This window comes from Phalangium opilio, unplaced genomic scaffold (assembly GCF_054372755.1).
Source record: "Phalangium opilio isolate 3A_F unplaced genomic scaffold, DU_Popi_V2 ptg000026l_1, whole genome shotgun sequence".
Taxonomy (NCBI): Eukaryota; Metazoa; Arthropoda; class Arachnida; order Opiliones; family Phalangiidae; genus Phalangium; species Phalangium opilio.
In genome coordinates this window covers 755,156-763,738 of record NW_028324157.1, presented here as the reverse complement: position 1 = coordinate 763,738, position 8,583 = coordinate 755,156, and the positions used below count along the sequence as shown (strand labels likewise).

The window sequence follows — 8,583 nt, the reverse complement described above, 5'->3', positions numbered from 1 at the left end:
GTACGTTTTATAGCAAATCTGCCAACAAGAGAGTCCATCTACCAGATTTACGGCGCCTCGAAATCCCTTCTAACTTTCTATGAAGGTTACCATCGGCATCGCTCGTGTTTATAGCGGTATGCAGAGCTTATCCTCATTAAAATTATCAACGAAAGCAACGATGTGTAAAGTTAACAGAAACGAATATGAGTTAAAGGTTTACATGTCTTTATAGGAAAACGGTTACAGAGCGAGGCTAGCTAGCGTAAAGGTACCTTCGCAAGCGGGCGGAACAGACTGCGCAAAAGCTGAAACCGATTTTTCCATTTCTGCTTTTTAAATCGGAATTGCGCTTCAGCATCCGAAACCAGCTTCTGAAAGTCGTCAACACCTTTCGCAAAGCGCGCTTATTTCCATACGGTTATTTTACGCGATCAACGCGACATCTAGGTTTAGAGGATCGCTATTTTCAAAATAAGCAAGATGGCTCCTTGCACAAACAGACGTTTGCTAGCCCTACTGCTATTAAAAAGGAAACTATTGGTTTTAAAGAAGAAGCGTAATCATATCAAACAAATTGGCAAATTAAGAAAGGCCCCTCGCTGGTGGGTACATCCAATTTGGCGAAATCGGAAGAACGAAGGTGATTTCCATACACTAGTGAGTATTGTTTTTGTCTGTGTTCAGTGTACCTTTTTTGTAGTTAAAATAAATCTCTTGTTTTTAAGCTTGTAGCGATGAGAAAACATGATGCAAGATACTTTCGCAATTACACAAGGATGTGTCCAATGCTATTTGATAAGCTTTTAGCTTTGGTTAGCGATTCTTTGAAAAAGTTCCCTCCATCACGTGAACCCATATCTCCTGCACACAGACTGGCAATAACATTAAGGTAAAATAACATGATAAACTTTACTAATTGCGCTAATAATTATGCAAACATAGGTACCTAGCAACAGGGAACAGTTTAATTTCAATTGCGTACGCTTTTCGAATCGGTCTATCCACCGCACACTACGTGATTTTTGAGACATGCAAAGTCCTGTGGGATGTGCTCCAACCTTTGTATTTAAAGGATGTACGTTTTGACATTGTTATTTTCACGTTGAATTACAATTGTTGAACTTTATTTAATATAGAGACCAACAAATGAAATTTGGATGAACGCAGCAAAAGGGTTTTGGGACAAATGGGACTACCCATACTGCGTTGGAGCAGTTGATGGCAAGCACGTTCAAATACAGCAGCCAAACAATAGTGGATCAATGTTCTATAACTACAAGGGAACAAATTCCATAAATTTAATGGCAGTTGTTGATGGCACATACAAGTTTATTGCTGTTGATATTGGAGCTTATGGGTCCAGCTCAGATGGGGGGTTTTTAAAGCTTCAGCCATAGGAAAGGCTTTAGAAAATAAAACTCTATGTCTCCCTGCACCCAAAGATTTACCAAACACAACCAAACCAACTCCTCATGTGATGGTCGGGGATGAAGCTTTTCAACTTCTTCCCAGTTTTATGAAACCATACAGTCGAGCCCATTTAAATGATAGAAAAAGAATATTTAACTACCGCCTTAGTAGAGCTAGGTTTGTTAAAGTGGCATCATGATTCATGTCAAACGAAATAACTGATGAAATTATTTTACACTATATAGGCGTTGCAGTGAAAATGCGTTCGGGATTTTGGGCGCCCGGTGGCGTATATTCAGAAAACCTATCATTCTTTCTGCTAAGAATGTCGACCTTGTGACAAAGGCTTCTGTCTCTTTGCATAATTATATTTTGACAGAAGAAGAGAAGCTAGATGCCACATATCAAGTTTATTGCCCACCGGGTTATGCTGAAAATCAACAGTGGAAAGAAGCATCAGCAACAGCGTTCAAAGACATAAAACCAACAGCAGCTAGAAACTTTCCTATTGAGGCTGCAGATATACGAGATACGTTTACCGACTATTTTTATTCAAGAGAGGGCATGCTTGATTGGCAGTGGACCGTAGTGTCTGGTGTTAAAAATCCATATAATTAACATTAAAAGCATAATTTTTCAAAGTTGTTTATTATTTTCTTATATAGTTATAAACAGTTTTAATTAGGGCAATTTCACAATCTTCTTTATGTTCCAGTGGAACTTTTCGTAGGAGATCCGCTATGTATTTTGAGAATTTGTCTGACGTATCTTCCTCTGGTCCTTCAATTGCTTTAACAATAGCACTAGAAATTATTTTTAAATAATAATTGATGATTGATTGTACCAATAATTGTAGGTTGTTTATTCAAACCTGTCAAGTTTTGAAATGGTTTCATCAATATCTTTATCATCATTTTCCAAGGAACGTTTCGTTCCTTTTTTAAACGTTCCTTTTTTGGATATAAATTAGATGCTCGTGAAGCTTTTGACGACGGTCTCGAGCCTTGGCTGCTTGCTGAATTCGGCTGTTGATCGCTGTGATGTGACGAGGTTGACCTACTTAATTCGGAGCGATTTGGCGAGGTTGTCCCCGAGCTTCTGCAAGCTGACAAAACGTCAGAGCCAGCAGGTGTTTTTGGCTCCACAATTTCTTCTCGAAATTCATTTTCGACAAAGGAGCCGTTTAAAATAGAAGCAAACACCTGTGTATAAAAATAATATTTGTTGGGAATTGTACTTTTTACAAATAATGAATGATTTACATTGTTGGCAGCTTCCCCATCCAAGTTTGTTTGACAAATACTTGTTTCCATATCACCATCCTCATCGTTTTCAATGTTTCCACTTGTTCTATGACAAATGGATAATTTATTACAATGTGGATTTGTAACTATAAATTAACTTTACCAACACTAAATTATTAAAAGACATTTATCCACTCACTCTCGTTTAGATATTACATCCTTTAAGAAAAGAAGAGATTTGAAAAAAGGCCATTTGACTTTATCAAAATCTTTGTCCGCGTCGTAGTCCGAGCCGGATTTTTTTATTTTGACCAAACTTAAATTATTTCCGAATTGATATCGAAGGTATTTCCACTCCTTTTTAGCTTCTTCCTCTACATTACATTAATCCACAATTTAGCTAGACTTTAAAACATATCCAAAAGAAAATTCCAAAATGCTTACTTGATATGTTTGTTGTTGTGGCAACATTTACCCAACAGGCATCAACGATTTGGTTATCCTTGTGTTCTTTTTCGAACCTATTCCATATGGCTGGATATTGTCGAACCGCTTCTATTATCTTTTCACGTTTTTCAGCAGTTGCTTGTCGTTTTCCTGCCGCTACCTCTTTTAAAATTTGTTTAGCTGATTTCATTTTGACAGTATAAACGAAGGCCTAAACACGTCACTTTGTCTCTACAACAACGCGCCAAATCTAGCAGACGCCAGACAGGATATTTTATGATTGGTCTAGATTATCACGTGACCCTTGGCTAAAGCTGAAATATCTACCTCCAACAGATATGAGCTAAAATTGGGAATTTGCCTCTGCTTCGGAAACCGGCTTTGTGAATGCGCTTTAGTATAGAATGCGAAAGGGCAAGCTGAAGCGGATTTTTGAAAATCCGCTTAAGCTTTCACTTTCATCTTCCACTTTTAGCTCCTTTGCGAAGGTACCTTTACTTTGATAGTTCGAGACGACCATAGCTCTTGAGATCTCTTTATGTGAGTTGGAAATGTGGACTCGAATGCCCTGATCTCCTTTAAATGACTTGCCACAATGAGGACAGGGCTTCATAATAGGTTGTGGTTTGACTACAGCTGGTAGTGATGGCTGGTGTACTGATTGGCCTGTGGCAATCCCTGGCGATTCCCTACGTCGATTGTCCATGAGCGGGTTGGACTTACGGCGAGACGAGTTCATGGTTATCGATCGACTAACCCGTTCTCCAAATGGGAGTTGTTATAGGGTGATACCCAACTTGTTTCAATATGGTGGCTCCCATACACTGTATTATACTTGCGATGTTATCGCGAAAATTCACCACGAACTAAGTTTCTTGTATTATATTACGATTGTTTTGAAGAGACCGGTTACGGAATGGTTTATTTTCAAAAATATGACAACTGAATAGCCGATACTGTGTCCCCAAGTCGGACAAGGCAAGACTGGCACCTGCTTCTCCAAAAATCATTCCTCCTATAGTATAAAATTGTAAACCAGAGGGCAGACCTACGCGGACCGGCATACAGGCGATACTGATCACGTGGTAATACTACTCGTAAGGAAAGGCTGTGGAAATATCCTTGGCTAGAGGGCAAAGAGAGCCTGCAAGAGAGAAGTAAGGCCACCCGTTTTAACGATCGAACCGGTGGTGGAACGCATTCCTTACGCAGTACCGTTATACGAGTCTGAAAAGAGGCTTTACTTTCGGTAAAAGCGTTTCAACGGGCGGGGTTTAGCGTTATTCCAACGCGGTTGGTTTGAGAAGTGATACCCCGCCGGAAACTTGAAAAATTCTCCGTAAAATTCAAGACCGAGGCTGAAGAAAATATATACGTCTTAATTCCATCGCACATGTGTACTACGAATTACGAAACTTAAAATGCATCGAAAAAGATTATCAAGATTTAGTCCGAACTGCGTGTCACTGTCAACGTCGTGAGTGAAACTGTCACGTTTACGTCGCTGTTATAACTTAATTTCAAATAATAGGGGCCTAGCTAGTTTACATTAATTTTAAAAAAATCTAGAACTTTCAACCATAATTTAAAACCAAATTAAAATGCGTGGAAGAAGCGAGAGTTGTCCGAAATTGGACTATAGCCGTTTAACCGGCGATATAGAGCTATTTCAATCGGCTTTATGAAACGTCTCTCTTTGGGGGGGAGTGTGAAGAAGTGTATGCTACTGCCATCTAGGTATTGTGAATTTCAGTTGAGAGCCAAACTAGCCATTTTGTGGGGGTTTTTGGTGTAAAAGCTAATGTCTTCAAGCTGTCCAGAAAGGTTACAAACCTTGTCAGAAATTAAAATTTGATGAGCCCTATTATGAATAAGATCGGTTCGCAAGGCGGAGATTTTGTCCGAATGACAATCATAGTCTACCCGTAGGGAGTCAATTTCAGTTTGACAAGCAGTCAGGATGTTTAATTGAGAAAGTAATTGAGCGCGGAAGTCGGATTGAGGAGTTAAATCATTCGTTGGCTCCGTGGTAACGAGGGCTTTGACCGCGAGAGCAGAGTACTGGGCTTGTAATTGTAAGACGTCTTTGGGGAGGGAGCTCACTTGCTGTCGGAATGCATAAAAGTCTGACATAAATTTAGAGAGCGATCGGAGGGCCAGCGGGCCCTTAGAGGCACATGATGGGCAAAAAAATGAAAAATGTTCAGTGTTAGCTGTGGTGTGAAAAGCGTAGATATCGTCTGGGATATTGACACAGGAAATGTGGCACCAGGAGAGACACAAATCACATTGGAAAGCCTTGTGTGTAGCGTCAACTTGGGTGAGACACGAGGAGCACGGGTGCTTAGGTCGTTTTCTAGAGGTAGCTTTGCTTTTACGACCGGGTGTTTTTGTTTAGTCTCGTCTTTTTTTTCCCGGGGTGGTCGGACCCGATCCGGTTTTCAAGATTGCCCGCATCTCGCCGTACCTTGTCCGAGACGAAATTCGAACAATTCGCGTACTCAAGTATGACATTTCTAAGCCTTATTGCCTCGTGGTGCATGGCGCGATACGCCCCTTCTTCTAGCTTAGACAAGCCGATATGGCCCTCCTAGTTCATTCGTCTTCGGATTGAAATATTAATATTCGGCTTAACCTTACTAAATCTTATTCCAATTTTAAATTAACTCAAATCAAGCGCCTTGCGCACGTTACCAACACTCGCGGACCACCAATGTCGAACTTAATGAACGTGCCCCACCATAACTTGGTAATAACCGAAGTCTCGCGTAATTACGGAGTATTCCACTACCCAGACTAACGTATCATGACAAGATGGGCCACAAGTATTAACTTCCGGCGTACTAGTGCTGCGCGTAGTAAAGATATGTACGCAACCGACCCAAATCGCGCGCCTGCGGATTTGACAATCCCCGGCTAAGACGTGAAAAACTGAACCAGAGACCCCACATGGACAACACCGCCGCAGATCAGATCGATCCCGGAATGGAAATCCACAACCCAATTATTGACATCCACTACAGATCCTTCATCAAGACGTAAGCCACATCCCAAGACCGACGAACTCCCCGCAACCGCACCACCATCGGACCACCGCATCGCCATCCCAAGGAACAGTTATCCTCAACAGCTGAAGACGCGCTATGCAGACTCGCTTTAAATCCTTTTTTTATTTAACTTTATACCAATGTATAATTTTTCTTTGGGGGGTAGAATGCAACGGTTTAGGCCTACCGTTGCAGACGACCCATTGCAGACGAAAGTGGACGAAAGCCTCACATTTTAAAACCGCCGGTTTATGCTCAGTCCACTGCCGTCGCGTAACTACCTCAACCCCAAACATCCTAGATCTTTCCGGTTGCCACCCTTCCCCCTTTTGCGGATAGGAGTTAGCATCCATTGGAATTATATATAAAGAGAAATTTTCTATTGTATAAGGCAGTTCTCATTTACACCCGGGTAATGTAGTCATTATTTACTGAACCTCATGGTTCAGTCTCTTCAGTTATGTTTAATTTTTATTTAGTTTATGTGAATAAAATCAAGCTTTGATTAACCGCTTGCTATGCCTTCTAATTTAAGTTAAAGGATTTGAATACCTTTGTCAACGGAACTCGGAGCGGAACGGACACAACCTTTTTTCCGTTACAATAAGGCGATTGATTCACGATAAATGATAAGAAAACCTGAAGCCTTGCCATTGGGGGGGTAGACTTTCTCGCAACCCTAGCCGATCGCTGAATACTTCTTAATCCTAACGATGATAATGGAGTATAAGCTAATATTGCTCTCTGCGGACACGTTTGCTTGGATTTGACAACTGCCAACGCGGTGACAGACACACAGACAGTTTTACCCAGTGTAATACCTCTCCGAGACGTCATATTATAGATGTACAGAACATTTTCGACTCAAAATTGGTTTCCCGTAGAACTAATGCCACTGTATGTATGTACTTTAGTCCTTTAATTGCGCTTTTTGAAACATCGTGTAAAACGAATTACCAAAAGATCGTCGTGAAAAGAAATAAATTTCCTTATTTTTTCATCGTAAGAACTGGGAGCGTGTTTAATGGTGAGTCTTTCATCGGCCGAATTAATAAAGGTTACGATGGTTGTCAGAACAGCTCCTCTATAGCGATCTAATTCAACGGAATTAGGATTTAGTCCTTTGCCATGTTTAGGACCTTTGAAATCAAATTTCTCCAAATCATTGGGATTCATTGAACCAATCTCGAATTTATAAACGTTCTCGACGTCAATTGCGCGATAAGCCCATGAATGCGCCGTACGACATTCGACATTAGGAGGTAAAATCGTTGTTGCTTGATTGCAAACTGACCTAGGATAATGACAATGCACCTCGTTATGATAAGCAATAACTAAATCCTATCAAAAACATTAACATGTACAAAAATGGGCCAAGCCTCGCCTCGTGCCCTCTCCGCCGTAAAACGTTCTGAGATCCCATGTAGAGCCAAGTCTGTCATCTTCTTCTCATTCAATCGCCAATTGAACAATTATGTTATAAATTAAGTCCTTTTCCTAATTAATAACCAATATTCTTTGACAATATCATTATTATACATCTTTGTTCGTATCAAAAATATCCTGACTTGGCAAAAGCAGTTAATTACCTTATAAACGTGTACATAGGTAGATAATGTTAAAAGGAAGTCGAGGGAATATTCACTAAATTGATACCGATTTTAAAGTAATTGAAGGGATATTCACAAAATCGTTTATGGTCAACAAATTTATAAGAAAAGTCATGCATAACCCTATGTACACGTTTATAATTAACTGCGATTGCCAAGTCAGGATATTTTTGATACGAACACAGATGTATAATAATGATAGAGTCAAAGAATATTGGTTATTAATTAGGAAAAGGACTTAATTTATAACATAATTGTTAAATTGGCGATTGAATGGGAAGAAGATGACAGACTTGGCTCTACATGGGATCTCAGAACGTTTTACGGCGGAGAGGGCACGAGGCTAGGCTTGGCCCATTTTTGTACATGTTAATGTTTTTGATAGGATCTCACTACTTTTTGTAGACCCTCTTGTTATACTTCGTTTGCCAATATAATTGCTAACGTTTGTCCATATTTACGCTGATTTCCCCTTTCGACCCCCTGAGAATATGCCGAAAAGATTGAACGCTATATCCTAATATAGGAAAGTAGCATCAGTTATGACACATTTCTTTTAAACTACTACTGCTATTAGCTTTAATATGTATCTAACTTTCGGTTAACTTAGGACCGTTACGTTCATTTATCAAGAACCCATATTATTTCTGTTGAAAAGACGACAGCGCCATCTAGTTATAATATCAAGAACTAAAGAGCAATTTTATAAAAATTTCGGGATGTTTTAATTTTTCTGTGCTTTATAAAATAATTGAAAACTAAATCATGAATTTAAAGTTTCTATCTGCTCTAGAAGTACCTTAGAATTTTGATGATCGGTGAGTGGGTGAGTGTGTGACAAAA

At 39.8% G+C, this 8,583-nt stretch overlaps 1 pseudogene across 1 annotated transcript; it reads left to right on the top strand.

Moving 5' to 3' along the window:
• Positions 1-251: 251 nt before the first annotated feature.
• Positions 252-2,028, top strand: LOC149690981 (uncharacterized; annotated as a pseudogene). Its single transcript, XR_016383577.1, has 5 exons — positions 252-639; positions 708-871; positions 925-1,057; positions 1,119-1,569; positions 1,638-2,028. The product of XR_016383577.1 is annotated as an uncharacterized LOC149690981 (transcript).
• The last annotated feature ends 6,555 nt before the right edge of the window (positions 2,029-8,583 follow it).